Genomic DNA, 19,984 nt, shown 5'->3' on the forward strand with positions numbered 1-19,984 from the left:
TGGATTGCAGCAGGAAACCTCGGAGGCAGCAGGCTGGAACAGCAGAGGCGGGCACAGCCGGGATGACAAACACAGTGTAGCAGAAAACTCCGGGCGTGCCAGAAGCTGTGGGGTGGCAGAATGTTGGGTTAAAATGTAGCAAGAAGCCCTGAAACACAGCGGCAGAGAACAGCGGGGCTGGGCAGGGAATCGCTCCCCTGGGTAGCTCACCGGGGATGGCTGATACTGGGGTTGGGCTGCGCAGTGGGAGCGGTCCCCGGCAGTGAACTGGGTGCTCAACAAAAAAACAGGCAAAACCCACACGGCAACAAGTCTCTCTCCTCAGAGAGATCACGCCGCATGGGCGTGGAGTTGACTTGCCTCAGCAGAAGGAAGCAACTGCCCCTCGCCCCCCCCCACCTCTCACAGAAGATCTCGGGCTGGCTCTCACCCATCACAATACTTCCAGAGCTGGGCTTGCCAGGGATGGGGGGGGTGGGGGGGTGCAGAGCAGTGACTACCCTGGACTCACAAAAAAAAAAAAAAGGGTATGGGATAAAAAACCATCCCCAAGACATATGTCCCTTGCAAATAGGTTCCCCAATGTTGAACAATGTCGACCACATTATATGCTCTTCCTTCTGTTGCCTACATACTTACAAAAGTCCATCCTGTTGTTTTTGAATTCCCAGCCAGATTCAATTTCGCTTGGGCTTTGGCTTTTCTAACTTCAATCCTGTGTGCTTTGACAATGCTTCTGTATTTGTTCCAGTTATCCAACCTTACTTCTACCCTGTATGCTTCTTTCTCTTGTTTTAGTTTTGCTAGGATCTCTTTATTCATCCGTGCAGACTTCTTGGCATTTTTGCCTGACTTAATATTTGTTGGAATGGAAGTCCCTTGAGCTTGTAAAAGGAACTCAAAGAATCTTGTCCATCAGAAGTATTTCTTAGTTAGTCCTGGTGTCTCAGGACAATTTTCATCCAAAGCTGGATGTGATTGGATTAAGCAAAGACAAGATTTAAACCTGCCCAAAGTAACGTGGTTGCAGGTAAGAATACATCCCCATGATACAAGATGTGGCAACGGGAGCTGAGCCATCTTCTTCTGCAGCCCAATCTTTTCCAGCAGAAAGCCTCGCCCATAAAGGTGTCTCTGTGCACCCCTCAAATGTTTCATGGGCAGTTGCAGTACAAGATGGGTAGACATTTGTGCAATAAAAAGTGATTGCTGCCAGGTTTTGTCACAACCAGTCTCTTTCAAGGGTAAAAGAACTAAACTCAAGATTAAATGGATGAGCTTGTAGGTGAGGTCTGCCCAAGTCTGTGCAATTGACTTGGGGTATTTTCAATAATCTTGGCACAATTAAACTCACGGCAGATGTATGACGTTGTCAGCATACCTGCAAGGTTCTCAAGAGACAACAGGACATCATGTCTCAAAATAATTTGCGGAGTCCATCAAGGATCCTCTGATTTGGGCATCTGTAGATCATGCATCATTGTCACCTGTGCACATGCTTATCTGCCCAGGTGTCTGAGGGCTTACCAGGAACCATATGAGAGTTATTCCAATGCAGAACCCAAATGTATGCTCGGACAGTTTGAAGCTCCTGAAGCCTCATCAACAGTTAATAGCACTTCAGCTTTTAGCAGATATCAATCTTCTTGGAAGCAACTGATCTCCCTCTTGCTAAAACTAATTTAGTGAGAGACTTGCTCACCACCTTCCATATCCAAGATATGGATATCTGGTTGCTCCAGAATTTGATTGTGATGAAACAGGAGAGCAGTCCCTGTCTGCTGAGCATACCATGCATATGGTGATGGAGACTGATGGAGCAGCATCGCCTCAGAAGCAGAGTGCCAACCAACACAGAAACCTAATTAAATGTGACCAGGAGATGGCTTTACCCACATCACTTCCAGCCCTCTCTGCCCAGAGAAATGGGTTCAATAAGGCAAAGGCCCACCTGAAGCTGTTTGACAGCCCAGGCATTAACACATGGCCTTACATCACTTGTGTTTAGCTTCAGCCCAAGCAGGTGCCTCCACACTCCCATTCCAGTAAGGCCTCAGTAGCTTTGCCACCCATCCCACACAGCTGCAGTCCCCACTTGGGCCAGGAAAGTCCTACTATGATAGGTCACAGTGTCCCTGAGACAGTGCCCTGTCCCCAGAGTGGCATGGGAGGCTCTCGAATTCCAGCAGCTACTTGCTGGCCCAAGGCACTTCTGCTTAAGCTCACATTGGGCACATCAGATGTTTATCACCTGCCCTCACCTTGGGAAGACAAACCAGGCAGTCTGAGCACTGGGGTTGTTGAGGCTGGTGCAATCAGCCTTGTCCCATGCTGGCTTGCAGTGTCCAAGGGAGGGGAGGGGAAGGGAGACATTTGAACATCCCTGTCCTCTGTACCAAGCTCTGAGCACCCTGTAGCCACTGCCTGGGCCAGGGGAGACTTGCATTGAAATGTCAGGGACTTAACTAAACCTCCGCAATTTCTGGGGCAGTAGGACAGCTCTTCCCCAAGGGCCCGTCTGCCTCTCCTGCTCACTAAGGCAGACCCAAGGTTGCTACACTTAACCACCGTCCTGTTACGAAAATTCAATGGGTTTCCCATGGTCTGGTCCCTGAAGAAAATACGGACAGACAGAGCCCTGCTCCTTGCCTCCCCTCTCATCCCACCTGGTCCTTCCTGCATTCATGGAGCCAGCTGCAAACCACCCCAAGAGTCTTTGCAGGGATCCTTCTGCCTGGACTGCAGATGCAGGGTGAAGCCTCTGTGGCAGCAATGCACTACCCCAGCACAGTTCTGCCTGCAAGGTGCTGGATAACCACCCTGGCACAGAGCATCCTTTCACCTCCAGGGATGGAAAGTGCCATGCACTCGGAAGAGACATATCAGACCCTGCTTCCAAATCTTTGCTTGCTCTCTCTGGTATCCTGTGACTGCCTGCACAACTGTAGATGGCCAGACATTATCCCTCCTATTGCCACAGTGCTCTAATCCTTAGTCCTGGGAGAGGGCTGTGATCTGACCCCTCTCCTTCAATAGCTCATTTCCTTATTTAAGTACTTTCATTGCTGCCCAAGATTGTGGGGATAGACCCTTCCAGGCAGCTCAAGCACCATAGGAATCACCCCCTTGGCTGGCTGTGCTCCCCACAGCCTCATGCTGGGGTCACAGCAGCTGCTGCAACCAGCCCAGCCAGCCCCAGGCTTGCAAGAGCATCCGGTTCCTGCCAGCACCCAGCATCACTGGGTGGGTGTTTGTCTGCCTTTCTCTTTTGAAAGGAGTTTCCATAGGAACAGGCAGGCCAGCGGCCCTCTGCAGTGTGGTTCTGGTGTATTACCCAGCGTGAAAGTGCACAGCTGCCCAGTATTGTCCAGCAGCTGTTACCACATCCGCCAGCACTCGCTCAGCAGCAACATTGGAGCATTATGAGGCCACTCAGCCATGGAGATTGTGGGGCTCTGTCAAGTAAACACTGGGACTCAGAGCTGGAGATGTGCTTCCTCGTCAGGTCTGTTCCCAGTCTTTCACCTGAAGCATCTTAGTGCCTCCCAGCAGTGCAACAGGGGACATGGTAGAAACCCGTCCCACGTGCTGTTCCCACACTGCTGCCCTGTTCAGGTCCTGGGGTGGACAGCCACCAGCCCCTCAGCCCAGCCGGTTCCCCATCATGACCTCAAAAGCATTCCAGACCCCCCGGGTGAGGATGCAAGAACAGTGTCCATGCTCAGCATCCCCTCCCACTTGGAGGGAAAGGGAGATGGGTCACTGGGACCCATCTGCGTGTGTGGCATCAGCCTACTGCTGCAGCCGCTTGGTGCGGGGTTGGCAGCACAGTAGCAAAAGTAGCTGCGCGGGGGGCCTGGATCAGGCTGGATCTGGCTGGAGGAGGAGGCACACTGCATTTCCCAGACCAGTGCTGCCAGCAGAACTGCTGTTGAGGTCCAGCCAAAACCTAAAGCCTCCTTCCCCAGCTGGGAGCTGCGCAGCTCCCCTTCCTCCCTCCACCCCGTCCCCTGACACCCGGCTGCAGCTGCCTCTCCCGACACTGAAGGGCGCTCTCCGAAAGCCCGGCTGGCGCAGTGCTGCTGCAGGATGATGACCCGAGGGCTCAGAGCCCTCAGCCGGCTCTCACAGTGCCGTGTGTGTACCCGCACGTAGCTCATCTGACACGGGGCTGGGAATGACTTGGTGGAGGGAGTCTCCACAGGCCATCTTTAGGATGGGGTGCTGTCCTTCCAGGAGGTTTTTCAGCTGGAAGGAAATACCTTTAGTGGGCAATTCCTTCCAAATCTCTCATTATTCCTGGTAGCCAGATGTTCCCCTGCAGCTTCTGAAGAGACAGGAGCTGCAGGTCTCTGTCATTTTTTCTTCCCCACCAGATCAACCTATTTCTCTCTTTCTTCCCTCGTGTCACATCCCTGTGGTGATGGCGAGGGGTGGGGAGCAAGGACACTGTGAGGGTGAGGGAAAAGGCTTCATGAGAGAAGGTAGAGTGTGGTGGGCTACACTGGGAAGAGGCAAGGGATGGAGGGCACAGGGGATGGACAGAGCAGGAGAGGAGGAGTAAGGGGCAGGGGAAGGATGCATTTTATAATTCACTGTTCCACTAACCCCCTAAATAGAGTCACCCTGGCCTGGACAGGACAGACAGCTGGAGGTTAGCAAACGCTTCCTCCTCCCCCAGACAGGGAACAGCAGTAGGGAGGCAGCTGGGGGGCCCTGGCTGTCTGAAGTCCCAACTGCCCCGCACTGCTCCCACCCCATCAATCCTGGGAGCATCCCATGTGTGGCTGTGCCCCTGTCACATTTGTTCTGGGGCAAGGTCTGTAAGCCTCCAGCCCTCTCAACTCAGTTTTTCACTAGTGTGGGTCAGGAACTCAGAGCATGGAGCAGGATCAGGCCCAAGCCCTGCTTTCCCTTGGCTCTGCTGGATCAAGGTCCTATTGTTTTGGATAGGCTGGGTTGCAGCATCACCCAAGCCATGGGGTGAGGGGGTGGGAAGCGAGGGTGCATATACCAGCAGCAGATCACGGTGACTGTCTTGTGCATGGCCAGGAGATCCCTGGTCTGTGGTTCTTGCAGGCTGAGAGCTTCTCCCCATCCAGTCCCACCCTTCTGGACATACCCACAGCACTCTGGTGTCTCATCCAGGACAAGGTCCTTTCCTGGTTCAGAGTGACATTCTGGGTACCCCCAGGAGTCATCCCCAACTGCTGTACACTGTAATGGTCTAGAAAGAGAGGAGAGATCAGATTAAAGATCTCTCCATTCAGAGCTGGAGGGTCAGAACAGGATGTGCTCTTCCCCCTGACACCCAGAGGTGAATGTAAAAGGGCACAGGGTTACATTGGGACCACTGCTGTGACTTGAACTGAATTTTGAGCTTCATCTTAGCCCCAGAGATGTTGGAGCAAAATCCTTCTGGACATCTCTGAAGGGGAAAGGTGACTATTTTATTTGTTTGTTTGTTTGTTTTTATTTTGCAAACATGGCTGCCCTGGCTCATCCCCTGCGTGACCACAGCACAGTTTGGGGCCAAAGCAGAGCCTCCCACCAGTTCTGGTCACAACAACCCTTCAGGCTGCAGACTTTGGTAAACATGTCTCCATGAAACCTTTCTCTTTGTTGTTCTTGTTTTCAAACCCAAAGTATTTGCTCCAAGGAGCAGCTGGGAACAGCAGAGTGGGCAGGGTTATGTTGGGACCTTGTGTGGCATCCCCTCGGCATGTGTACCATGCTTCTCTCCTACTCTCGCACCTACTGGGACAGAATCTGGCAGAGGAGCTAATGCTGGTGCCCCAAAGCGGGGAAATAGCTGAAGGACTGAACAAGAGGGAAGTTTTGTACCTTGTTCCTTGAATAGCTTCTATGGAAAAATTGGTCAGAAATCATTCACCAAAGGGAGGTTTTGAAGACACAATCAGATTTTCACCTAATGAGTTCTTTTCATTAAAACATTTGCTTTCAGAGAAAATTTTCAGTGTTTCATCTGAAAGAAAGAAAAAGCAATGAATTCAAAAACACCACTGCCACATCTCCCAGCAAAGGGAAAGCTGGGTTGACCCTGCCATGCAGATGAAGAGTGAAACCCAGAACACCTGAAGGGCCAAGGTCTGTGTGTAGCTGAAAGAAGTCTGCCCTCCCCAACAGTCAGAATGTCAATTTTTGCCAAATAGCTCAAACATCCCAGAGAAACAAATGTCCTGATGTGCCACTGGCTGTTGAATTGTTGTGGACCAGGCAGCAGTGACAGAGATTCGCAACCAGGGGAGTTCTGTTAGTTGTCCCTATACATGAGACAACTCTGCAAGAACCTTTTAAGACATAGAAGCATGAAAATAAGCAAGGCCAGGGGCATCCAGGGAGAACAGTTCACTCAGCATCCCAGCCTAACCATGGCATAAGGCATCTTGCCTTGCCCCTTCCATCCCAGTGCTGGGCTCCTACATCCTCTGCCCCTGAGCTCAGCCAAAGCTCAGTAACTGCCAGCTAAGTCATTAGTGTGGCACAGCCCCAAAGCCTGGCAGGGAGACAGGGCATAAAAGCAAGACTCTGTGACATGGACCAGAAGGACAGTCCTGGCAGACTGCACCTGGCAGGGACCCAGAGATGCTGCTACAGCCGACATCCCCAGCCGCCACCACAGCAAGGCCAGGTTGGGCGCCAGGAGATGTGGTTTGCATGGAGCTATTGTTCCATGGGAAACTGGCTGTCTTCCTGCTCTTCATCTGTCAGCAGGATTTTCAGAGAATATGTTCCCAAATATGAAGTGAATGTGGCAGGCTGAGCTGGAGCTCTTTGCTAGAAAACCTGGACGTCAGAGTGGGTCCGGTTTAATCCCAGAGTCTGTGAGAATCAGTGTAAAGTAGCATATCAAGTGAACTTTTCACTCTGTGGCAGGAGGGATTACCACATCCCCTTTGTTTGTTGTGCACTGCGTAACTGAAAACACTTTAACCCTTTCTTGCAGCCCTGCGGCACTAAGTACCCATGAAAATTCCTAGGAAAACTGCAGCTGTTCCAGTCTCCGCTGGTTGGGGGGTGACGGGTACACTCGTTTTCCATGAGCCATTGCTCCTAGGCTCCCTCTTGGCTAGGGAAATGGGTCCTGTTTTAAAATGCCTCACCACAGAGCTCCTTGGGAAGGTTTTGCATCAGGCAGTGCAGGCAGCACCAGGTGCTCCCAACTTTCTCATAGCCCTGGCCTGGCAAAACCTTGGAGGAGGCTCCACTGGTTCCATGTCCAAGTGAGTTTTGCAGCTACAGAGCAGCAGTTTCAGCCCTTTCAGCACCCACACAACTCACCAGTCTGTCATCTTTTACTGCCCTGCATTAGTGCAGTTCCAAGGAGAAAAAAACGCACAGGAAAATCCTGCCAAAATATTAAAGTGAGATCATTTCTATTAGAAAATGTTCCCTGTGAAGAAGCAAGTTTCGATGTGAAGCAAATCAGAAAAGTTATTTTGGTTCAAGATGAATGAAAATGCAAATGCTGGCCTCTGAGAAGTTTATTTCTAATAAATCACGTTTCATTCCTCCCTCCTCTTTCTTGGTTCTTTTCCAGTTGAAATGCCTCAAAATTTCATCAGTGCTGGACAAGTCACCAGGTGACATGGTGTCATGGTTTTAATGCTCCTATTCCTACTTGATAACTTTCCTACAGTTGGAGAAAACAAAGGGGAAATAAAATGGAGGAAAGGCAGAAAAGCCAGACTCCAGGACATGAGTCATCTCACTGCCCTCAGCAGCAAACTGAGATGAAAGAGAGAAAACTTCCTGTTTCCAGTTTCAAAAGACAGGCTTTGAAATGCAACCCGAAAAGCTGAATTTGAAACTGGACTTTCCACCTTATCCTGTAAATTCCACAGAGTATTGGAGACATGAAAAATTACCTTTTTTTTTTTTTTTCCTGGAAAGGAAAGCATTAAAATAAAACTTTCTAGTTGGGGGATTTTCTCCTTTAGGAAGTTGGTGGTGTCACCTCTGCAGCAGCTTCTCATCAGTCTCAAGCACACTGGGTAGGCCCCACATGCCACATTTGCTTCTCAGGATGCAGTTTTTACTCTCTCCAATCTGCACTGTGTCCATCACCTCCCAGTCACTCCCCACCCTGGCCTCAACAATGCTTGGTCACAACAAGCCTTCCCTCCAACTCCTTCCTCTGGAAATGCCCAAAGGAAAGCAGCTGAGCAACCCTCTGCTCATCCACTGAAAAAAAATTCTTTAAGGTCAGTTCAGGAGCTTTCTGGGGGCAATTTTAGTTATTTCATGTGTTTGCAGCACAAGGACCACAACATGATGTTCATGACCAGCACTAAAGTGGGCAGTGCAATGCTTTCAGTCCAGGCATGGACTCCAGCCCAGCACCCAGAATCTCTAGATAGACAGTGTGTGTTCACTAGGAGATAGGGACCAGGTCTGGATCCTGGACCCTCTCCATTATACTCTTTCTTGTTCTTCATTTGGGTGTTAAGAGCTAATGGGCTGAATTAATGACTCCTCCAACCCTGGCACTAAAGGAAGGTTCCAGGTTTCCCAGCCCTCTTTGCCAGGTGCTAGGAATCATCCTGGTTTCCTTCCTTCCTGTCTCTTCATGGCCCTGGGCTCAGTGCCATGAAGCTCTGCACCTTCCTGCTACCAAGGAGCTGCAAAGCATCCACATCTAAGCAAAATCCTCAGCACAGCTGGGACAGATGCTGGTCCGGTATCCCAAATTGCCTTTGGGTGAAAATGAATGAACTCTCCTTGTGAATGCTGGGCAGGTACTGCCCAGACAATTGACTGCAAATATTCAATTACACTTCGAAATGCATCTTAAGAGAGCCAACCTGCTCTCTTAAGAATGCACTTTCCTAGGCAAACACATGGAAAACCACATTGTAAGCTCAACTGCTCGCTGAAAATGAATTTCTGAATCATTTAAGTAAGCACTAGTGGTGGGAACTAGGGATCTGGCACCCAAGACAAAATCGTCAAAAGGCAGAGTTCCTTTCTTGGAATGGATAAGTGGGTCAAACAGCTCATCTTACCTGGTCTTCAACCCTTGCTCGTCATCCTCTTGTCCTATAGGATGGCAAGGGTCACACACAAACCATTTCTTTGGAGTCTCTGTTCTTTTTTGATGTGTTTCTGCTTCTGTTCTTGCCCTAACAGGCGACCATGTGTACTGATGATGAGACAAGGAGCACAGGGCCAGATGTAGGCAGGATCCATCCAAGTGGCTGCCTCTAGCTGGAGGCTGATCTATGAGATATGGACATACTTCTTGCTTGTCAGTCCCCCCAGCCCGGTGCCTTTCCATGCCCTGGCACCCTCGGTCAGCCTGCGTCACCCAGTGCTCAAAACCTTCCCAGGGTGGCTGCCTGAGGGACCTACTCCAGGTCATGGCTGATGGGGCATTTCCCTGGATGGGGAGTCAGAGCCCAGCTCTGCCTTTGCCTTGCAGAGCCAGCTCTGCCAGTGGGGGGAGTGTGACCTTGTGACTCCCACAAATCCCAAATTAATTAATCCTGGGGACACTGGGGCAGCATGAACAACCTGTTTGATTTCTCTGCAGTTTTTTCCTGGGGCTCAAAGGGATTAGTGCAGGCGGGAACAGGGAAATATAACAAGGGGCTCAGCTTTCAGCTCCCGCTCCCAGCCAGCAGACTTCTGTTCTTACCAGAGGTATTAACAGCAGTAATCCACACTGTCTCTGAGCATTATCTGTGTGTGGCATCCTCTTCCTCTCACCCTTGCCCTCTCAAGTATGCTTCCATGCTCAACTCACTAGTGTGTGTTCATGTCCTGCCTGATGAACTTGCACCATCCTTGTTCCTCCTTGACACATGCCCCTCTGTGCACATCCCATCCCCCTGTATCCTATGGCATATGCAATGCCCCACACAGAGCCCACCCAAATTACTATGGGGCCATACACTTCTTGCATATCTGTCCCTATAGCCCAAAACACTTCATGTACAACTCATTGATGCACTCTCACATGCACATGAATACCCCGTGATGCTTGAGCATGTCTGCATCTGTTCCCCATGCATGCACATCTCACTCATATAAACTCACATGGGCTCACAGTTTGCCTCCTCACATGCTCTGCATCAAATTCTATCTCAGCTCTGCATGACCAGCCTGCTCATGCTGTAGTCTGTGGGCTCATGCCATTTCTCTTAGGCCATTCTTCCATGACTCCTTGTGGAGAGTGTTGGGCATGCTGGTCCGCAGGGACAACTGCACCATGAGTGTGGTGCTCCAGAGTCAACATATGATGTTCAAATCCTTAATGAAAAGGAGTTTTGTTACAGCTTGAGCAGGTACCAAATGCAAGGACCCATTTGGCCTTGGTATCATCTCAGTGCAAAGAAGCCTTTGATGGAAATGGGTGAGCTGCAACCATCTGCTCCTGCCAACAGATCTACAAGTGCTGTTGCAGTTTGTCACAACTTTTAGAACCCTTGGGGTAGCTGGGAGCAGAGGGCATCCCTGTGAACCAGAAGGCTTGGGCATCTCTGGGAACACTTTGGGTCACTCAACTGAGTTACTGGCTCCAGTGCCTGGCCATGGCTGCTGAGGTCCCAGATAACAGAGAGTTGAGGATGGCTGGATTGAGTGCCCCCTGACCACCATTCATGCTTTGTATCCAGTGCTTCATCATCCAGACAGGAAGATGTGAAGACCCAGAGGGTCCTGAGCACAGTTACCCTTAGGATAAGGGAAGCAGAAAAGTATGGAGTAGACAAAAGTGATGGGATATTGTTAAAACATGAATCACAGGGGTGTGAGAGGTGGCCCCTGAATGGGCAAGGAGGAATGACCTGCTGCTAACTCAGAATAGACCCATAGAAGATCTCACTATTGTGCCTGTTGCTATTAACCAACAGCATCTGTCATGTGCAAACACAATATCCTCTTCTCCAGGAGAGAAGGGGAGAAACCAGTGAGAGATAATGGGAACCCTCCTAAGAATGATCAAGTTCCTTACAATGTGGTTTTCCATGTGTTTGCCTAGGAAAGTGCATTCTTAAGAGAGCAGGTTGGCTCTCTTAAGATGCATTTCGAAGTGTAATTGAATATTTGCAGTCAATTGTCTGGGCAGTACCTGCCCAGCATTCACAAGGAGAGTTCATTCATTTTCACCCAAAGGCAATTTGGGATACCGGACCAGCATCTGTCCCAGCTGTGCTGAGGATTTTGCTTAGATGTGGATGCTTTGCAGCTCCTTGGTAGCAGGAAGGTGCAGAGCTTCATAGCACTGAGCCCAGGGCCATGAAGAGACAGGAAGGAAGGAAACCAGGATGATTCCTAGCACCTGGCAAAGAGGGCTGGGAAACCTGGAACCTTCCTTTAGTGCCAGGGTTGGAGGAGTCATTAATTCAGCCCATTAGCTCTTAACACCCAAATGAAGAGCAAGAAAGAGTATAATGGAGAGGGTCCAGGATCCAGACCTGGTCCTCATCCTCTGGTGAATTGCTCCTTGCCACAGTAAAACTTAGTCCCTTAAGTACAGGCACTTTGAAACTGTCCAAATCAAAGTGCAACATCCCAGGTGCCCACTTGCCAGCCTGCTTCCAGGAGCAGGCTTTCAAGATCTTAAAGGAAATAGGCTGCCTCAGTCACCAGCTGGTGCTGCTAGAATGAAGAACTCTGAACAAAGCTGGACCTTATCCCTCCAAACCAAGATATTCAGCCTTGCAATCACCCATTCCCCTGGCTCCTAGGTCTGTGCTTCTTTCTGTTCCATCTCTGCTCCAAGCCTCAATCAAGCAGCTGAAAACTCATTATCAGCCCAGTATGGACAGCCTGAGACCGGCTGTGTGGAGAGGATGGCAGCTCCCTGCCTAGTTCCAAGGAGTTTATAGTCAGAGACGGCTCTGGTAGCCAGGGAAAGCCCTCATGAAACAATGACAGAGTGCCCAATTGATGAGACCCTGGTCCCTGACCTTCAATCCCTTGGCAGCTTCCCAGGTTATCCCAAAATGAAATGGTGCTGCACAGTGGGACTGGAAAAGTTAGCCAAGGCTTGGTGCAGACTGCCACTGTCCATAGAGTCCATCCAGAGTGATAACCTAGGGGACAGAGACAGATCAGCCTTCCCACTAGCTGACTCTGCCTGCTTTGATGAAATCTCCCCTCTTAAAACCAAAGATCCTGCTTTCCAGCAGTCACAGAGATTTGTCTTTCCTGTAGTCTGGCTGAGGTGGTGTCCAAACTGAGAACACTGAGGCCACAAAACAAGTGTTCCCCACACTTGGGTAGAGTGGGTGATATATAAAAATCTTTGCCTTCTCCTTGGCATGGGCAGTTCTCATGGGAACAGCCTGCCTGGAGGCAGAGGCTTCCCCAAATGCAGATGGACAAGCAGCAGCTCCCAACCTGCCAAAACCCAGAGCTCATTGAGCCGCTAATTCAGTCCTTAGCTCAGTATCAGCATGTGTACATGACACTCTCCACATATGTGAAGGGTAACATAATTAATCATTGGTGCAAATTCCTCATGTGAAATGGACAGGGGCTCAGACCCAGAGTGCTTGTGAGTAACTCCATCCTAGTGACTGCTTTGTGGTGACGAAGAAACATAACGGTCTGAAGTAACAAAATACTCGGTTCTCCAAGGTAGCAGGATCCCGATCTTGGACCAGCATAGCCTCATGCTGCACATTTCTGATCATACTCAGTACCTTTCTCCCAGCCTAGTTCTCCTCCATCCTTTCTGATGTTGAACAATCCACACCACACACAACAACAGTGGATTTTCTGCAGGGCTGGAATACATCCCCTTTACTGAACTGTTTGTTGCATATTGTTATCAGCCTGGTCATTCAAACCCAAATTCATCCCTCCTGAGCTTGCCGGGCCAGATGGTAAGGGTATGTTATATGAAGGGTCCTGTGCAGTATCAAAAGGTGAGGGAGTTACAAACTGTATCACCAGCAGGTATGTTCCCCACTGCTCTGGACTCGATGGAAAGCTGGGTTTACAAGGGCTGTGCATTGAACATGGCCAAATAACTCAAGGAAGCATGACTGGGGGTCATGTGTACAAGACCGAGTCTTTTCTCTTGGAAAGCAGCAGCACTGAAAGGGCCTTAGGCAATTGTGGAAACAACTTGAGCTGAGCATAAGCTTCCAGGACAAAAGAGAGCTTAGCTGGCAAACAGTGTTACAGGCTTTAGCAGAGGGACAGTGAATAGAGGGGAAGCAGCCTATCCCTGAGCATGGCAGGAGGAAGTCCATCACTGCCATATGGACACAGGTCCATTGCTGGCACTTCAAAGAATTTGTTGACAACATGGAGGAAACGAAGGAGGGGGCGCAAGCACAAGTCAAAGTCTAGAAAAGCTGCCTCCAAGCAAGAGGCAGCAGCAGCTTTAGGTTACCAGAGAGATGCTCAAGTTGTGGCCCGGCTGCACACCTGCAAGGAGGTGTTTGAGAGCAAGTGAGTTTCGGTTCTGCAGAGAACAGATGCAGCAGATACACATGCTTTGCAGCAGGGAAAGCAATAAAATATGGGAACAGGTGACTTGAGGACCTGGTGGCGCACTGCTTCTCTGGGCTCAAAGCTGACTATCCCAATTTCAAAGCCCTGTCCTGGGTTTGGCCATAGATCTGAGCTTGGGGCAGGGGATGTACCACCACAATCCTACAGCAAGTTCCTGGCAGCAGGACAGACCAATGCATCAGAGCTGTCCCTCTGTGCCAGAGTCTCCACCTTGCACAGAGCAGGGAACAAGTAGCTCAGGAGGGTGTACAAGGCACGCATTTTTTTTTTCCCAGACAGAGCCTTAGATAAAGAAGAGGGTCAGGATTAATGCAGCTGCTGCCCCCAGGCCAACTGCACTACAGGCTTGTCTGCTGGAGCAAAGCACTCAAACCTGCCCACCTTTGTCTAGCAACTGATCTAAAGGCTTGTCCCTCCCCAAATACGTGGCCCCCTGGCCTGGCCTGAATGCATGTCTTTGCCAGAGCCTGCCGTTCAGCTGAGCGTGTCTCTGGTGGCTGGTTTTGAGTGTCTGGAAGCCCTCCTGGTATGGCAGGGTCTGGGGCTGGTGTTCTGACCTTACAGCCATCTCCCAATGCTGTTATCAACCTGATGTGGCCTCAGGTTTTGCAGAGGCCAGTGCTGTCCATCAGGGTTTGCTAGGGAAGAAACTGCCGGGGCAGCAGCACTGCCAGTGCTCAAGGGGCATCCATCTTCCTGGGAATCCTTCCTCACCCCCATGGGTCCCCACCTCCTCAGGGCCTGAGCCACTGGACTGTCATTCCTGAGCTCTTCCAGAGGCTCCCTGAGTATCACAGCAGCCAGTTCCCTTCACTTCCTCATGTGCATGCCCTGCCCTGCCCCACAGTCTGTACCGGGATGCCTCTGCATCCAGCCTCAAGATCAGCCATAAGCAAAATGGGTCTTTGAGAAACAAATGCCAAGAAAAGCCCAAGTAACCTCAGAATACGACTGGTGGAGTTATGGGGCACAAAGAAAAATTGAGGTCGCTCATCCCATGTCCTCCTCACAACCAGCAGGACATGACGTGTCAGCACAAATCACAGAAACTGAAATGCATGTCCCAGCTTTGTTCTGAATACCTCCCAGCTGACAGACTGTGGATGTAGGATGAATTTGTCCCCCCATCTGCTTGCTTTTCAGAGCCCTTACTGCACCTGGCTTTCACCAACCCTGCATGGCAGTGAGTACTACTGTTCAGTTACACACAGTAGAAAGACCCTTCCTTTAGCTGGATTTACACCTGCTGACATCTCCCCTTGGCAAATCAGCTTCTTCACCTGTTCTAACTTACAAAATTACATTCTTGCTCAGGCTGTGACAAAATAAGACCTTTTAGTGATGGAGCTTGTCAGGGGCTTTTGGAAAACCAAGGACACTTTTCTAAGTGACTCTCCCTGATTTACATATGTTTCTTCCTTCAGCTTGCTGCCCTGGAGATGCACCACCTCTGCAGCAAGTAGTCATCACAACCTTCTTCCAGGTGAACATGCACATGTCTATTAATACAAGTTTCTATTTTAATATTGATAATTTGCTCAGTGACCTTTAGTTTCCTAGGTCTTTATTTCAAAAACCTGGTATCATATTTACCTGCCTTCTGGGACAGAAATTTAGACAGCAGGGCCCACTGAACACCTAATTTGGTTCCAGCCATTCTGAGTTCCGTGTTCCCTGGTGACCTTCCGTACAGTTTATCGGCTTGTTTTGAAACTTTCCCACTCAACTCCTTGGCACCAGGCAATTTCTCATCTCTGTTCTCCTGGGAGGCAGTGCTGCAAACTCCAGAGACAGGCAGGGGTTTCCCACACAATTGTGATCACTTCTTCCAGTGGTGGTCATAGGGCATCTCCCTGCCCAGGCAGCGTCACTGCTGGGATGCCTAAAACCCCTCCGTTAAGAAACAAGCCCCATCATCTCCTTGGATTGGCTGTGGGACCAGGTGCCATCCCCCGGGCAGGAACAGGTCTCTACCTAATCTAGGGGAGCAGGATACACCTCAGCAAAGAAAAGGACAATTTCGAGGTGCAGATTTCAGCATTTCCCCCTGCTCCAGAGGGCCAGTCTGTTCATATACCATTTACCCCATCCCACCACGCAACCCCCGGCTTTTCACATCTCTGCTGCCTGTGGTATTTCAGGGTGGTAGGGCAAGAGCACACCTATGCACATGGCTGACCCTGCGGACAAGTCGGGGTGTGCAAGGTGTGCATATGACCCATCACCTATGGATTTGATAGCCCTCAGTGATCCAGGCAGGGAATTATCCAGGTGCAGCCCCTGCTCGCACCTCTCCGTGGCTATAACCAGAGCAAAGTGAGTTTCTTCCATGCCAGAACCAACATTAGCCTGCAGAAATATCGTTCTTCTCCTTCCCTATGGACAGAGGTTTAGCACTGGCCCACCAGCTCCCTAGAAGCAGGGCAGGTGAAGCCAAATACTTTTACTAATCCCAGCTCCGAAGAGCTGCTCTCAGGTTACAGACGATGTGAATAGGATCTATGTTCCAGGGTGATCAGACTTCCTGGAATTTCTGCAGGACCAGTTATCTGTTCCTGTAACCATCTGCAGCTGAATGTGCTGGTATGGCCCACGTCCAAAATGCCCCCATCTCCTCAGAGCCCGATCTGAGGTCTTTGAGTGAAGCACGGGTGGCAGCAGAAAAACTACCCCGCAGCTTCACACATGGGTCTCCCAACTGAACAGCCCAGAGCACCTCAGAAATCTGATATCCGCAGCCTTCCATGGCCCAGATGAGAAGAGACAAAGAACTCTCAGCCACCAGATGTGCCAAGTGTGACTCCCTAACTTATATCCAGCCACAACCTGACACTGACCGCATGGATTCATTTAGGGTTGACTCAGCTCTGCAGCATCACTGAGAGATTGCAGCACACCTGAAACGTCCCTGAGTTGTCCTGTCCCTGGAGGAGTCTCTCAGATCAAGAGGAATCCTCGCATCGCCGCCTGCTTTTTCCTAGTAGGTCTGATGATGCCTTGGGACGTCATGAGGCCCTCCAGGGTGGGCTGATGGTGGAAGCTTGTCCTTTGATGAAGGCAAAGGGAACTGCAGTGAGCAAACAGCTCAAGCCAAGTGAATCCAGACAATGAATATCTCCCCACGCCCCTTGCAGAAGACACTGCAGTCTCCACTGCAGTGCAGAGTACAGTGTTTTTTCCTCTTTGCTACTAATGCTGGTTTCCTGAAAAAAGTCTTAGGGTTTGCAGGCATCACTGCAGGACTTAGGGAGTATTCAGGCTGGCATATACACCCTGTCCACAGGCTCCCCTGCTGCCCAAAAGGCAGCTTCCAAGCCTCTGAGTACCTCCCTCTTCCACGGCCACCCATGTTACAGCAGCAGAGATGAGCAGAGGTGCTGTCTGTCACCCAGCTGTGCCTGTTAGGGACCAGCAGATGCAGTTCTGCCAGGTGAATGACACCATTGCATATGCATGAAAAATGCTTAACGCAGCACCTGTGTCCAGTCTTGGGCCTGACCAGAACAGCAGCTCACAGGCAGGAGGATGGAGCTGAGTAGCTGTGGTTTATGGGGTAACTTCATCCCTGCTCCCCATTGCAGTCACTAACACCAGTAGCATTGCACCTCTGATCCCAACCTGCAAATATGCTATGTGTCCTTTCTGCCATCAGTCACCTCCATAAGGACCACAGTGCTACTCTATTCCCTGCCCAGCTCATACCTGGCCATTCATAGTCTTGCAGTTGCTTCCCTGCTAAAGACTCTGCTTGCCCATGAATTTGCCTCTCTTCTTTCCATCCTGAGACATTGTAGGCAGGAAGAACTGCCAGGGAACCATGGAGAAAACATCCTCTTTATCCCGTTTTCCACCATCCTGCAGCCCTGATGCTACATTTCTCCAGCCTTTCCAGCCATCATATACATGGTGACATACATCCCTAGTTTTTCCTCTGGGTATCCTTGGATCAGCCTAAGTAGTTGCCTGACAGCACAGGCAGCCTGTCCTCTCATGGCAAATTCTGCTCAGGGCTTCACACATTAATAGACAGCAATTAACCACATGAAAAATGACAGAAAAGTCCATGGACAGACAGTCACTTTGGTCTGTGCTTCCTGCTCTTCAGCAAAGCATGTTCTTTGCCAGGCTTTGCAGGGGAGAAAACACTTTTGTGTGTGAGAAGCTGTGTGGCAATAGCAGCCTCAGCAGCATGAGACATAAATCTGATGGCAGAGCATCCTTAGCCAGATGAAACCATCCTGCAAGATCTCTGTCCTGCTGCTCCTGGGGACAAAATCCACAGAAGGAGCTGGAAACACTTTATCAGAGTTTTCCAAGAAGAAAACAGGGGGTCCAGATCCACTACCAGTGAGCCCTGGTGCTTGTTGTAGATCCTGGTCACCTCAGCGTCTGAGCAGGGTTTCTAGGAGAGCACCATCCTCACCACTGCAATCTGGTTCCCAGGGAGTGGTCTGTGTCCTGAGGAATGTGGCTCTTGAACTGAACTCCAAAGGCTTTTGCAAGCCTTTCAATCCCAACACAGGGACTGAGAAGGGGGTGAGTGCCCCCTGAGGAGGGGAGAGCAGTGGGATAGGATTAGAGCTGGCACTAACGCCCTGCTCTCCGCAGCGGCATCTGAGCAGCACAGGGAGAGGTCAGGATTAGGGGAAATCCTTTGAGACCAAAGGGGAGTTAAGCAGCTCTCTCCTTGCACACACAGAGGGGGGACCCCCAAACCTCCACCCTGGAAAAGGCCATGCTGGGGGCAGAAGGCAAGGGGCAGCCTTTGTCCCTTTGATTCAAAGCAGAGAGCAATTAGGTGATGGACTTAGAGCACAGGGAGCACCACTCCCTGCCTCCACAGGGATCTCTCTCTGTTTCTCTGCTTTCTTTCATTCTCCACCCCAGCTCCTAAATCCATCTGCACTAGGTCTTTAATTGCATTAGCTCAGCACCTTTCACTGGGAAAAATTTAAGATGGTTTCAATACAGTGATTGCTTTTTACAGCCCTGGGACAGGTTTGACAGCAACCACAAGGAGTGGTTTAACACAGAGAAATTTATCCTGGGTGCCTATTACATCTAAAGTACAGTAGGTGCTCTTAGAAACCCAGCCCCTGTAGCAACTTGGAATGACAGGTTTCATAAAAAACACACCCATATTTTGTGAGAAGACAGAGATTGAAGACAGGAATCCCAAATGGACAACTCAGAGGCTCCAGCCTCTGCAACTCTGAGGACCTGACGCTTTGTGTTCGCAACACTGAACATCACTTACAGGCTGCTTGGAGACAACTTTGGACACCCTGGCACCCCCTCAAGCTCCAGAGACATGGATCAGCCAGGCAAGCCCAGTGGGTAATGCAGCCCCTTGAGGGCCGGGAAGGTGCTGCTCTCTCCATATCCTCCTCCATCCTTCTCCACTCCAGTGGTAGCTCCTCCACCCCTGTAGAGATGCAGGCACCAACTGCTGCCAGGTCTTTGGGAAAATGGTATCAAACCAGCCTTACACTGCCTCCTCCTCCTCCCTGTTTCCCATGTTCCTTGCTTGGCAGCATTTAGTAACGAATGCACCACTACCTGTGACGGACACAGGGTGCTCACCCCGTGCAAGTGGGCAGCCTCGCTCTGCTCAGATCCCAATCTCTGCTCGAATTTGGTCGAGGATGGGAGTTCTCCCACTATCTAGGAATGCCCACGGAGCCACTCCATGTCCATCTCCCTTCTCAGGTCAGCTCCGAGAGGGGCAAAGGAAAATGCTCCAAATATCTCACAAGAAGCAATCTCATCTTCACGTAGGGATTTCACCCCCAGTGCTGTTTGCACTCATCCCATGAGATGGTTACATGGAAGCACCAAGGAAATTTTAACAAGAGGAGAGCAAGGAACAGGTAGACAGAACTGTGCAAATAATCATCCCTTTAACAGGCTGAAAACATCACTTTCTTTACCCCAGCCTAGAGCTGTTTGTTGTAAACCTCTTCCATCTCTGCTCAGGCTCCACTGTGTGGTCCCGCACCCTGGACCCTTGTCCCCATGTCCCAGAGGGGACAGTGCCGAAAGGTGAGTGGCTCTAATAGGATTTGGAAGCATTTGCAAGTGTGATCATACACATGTTATGACAGGGAGTGACACACGGGTCATTTGTACCTAAGGCTGGAGAAGACCCCCCAACCCAGTCCTTCCATTTGTCTAGGTAAGTGAGAGCCAAGAGCAGGCAGATGTTGAAGGAGATGGAGAAGACATGGCAGATTTCAAGGGATTTCACTCTCATCCTTCCAAAACATTGTCTCCACATTTCCTCTAAGGCTGAGATAAACAATCCAACATCCATCCTGCCACCTACTCCTCCCAGCACCTTGGCCAGGTTTGGTGGTGGGTTTGGCTGGAGACTGAAGGCAAAAAATAGTAATTATGGAGGGCAGGATCATCAGCCAGACACTTTCCCATATGACAAAGCAACATTTGTAGGGGTGGAAGTATGGCTGATGCACCTGAAAAGCCAAATATGACT

Source organism: Corvus moneduloides, chromosome 22, assembly GCF_009650955.1.
Source record: "Corvus moneduloides isolate bCorMon1 chromosome 22, bCorMon1.pri, whole genome shotgun sequence".
Taxonomy (NCBI): Eukaryota; Metazoa; Chordata; class Aves; order Passeriformes; family Corvidae; genus Corvus; species Corvus moneduloides.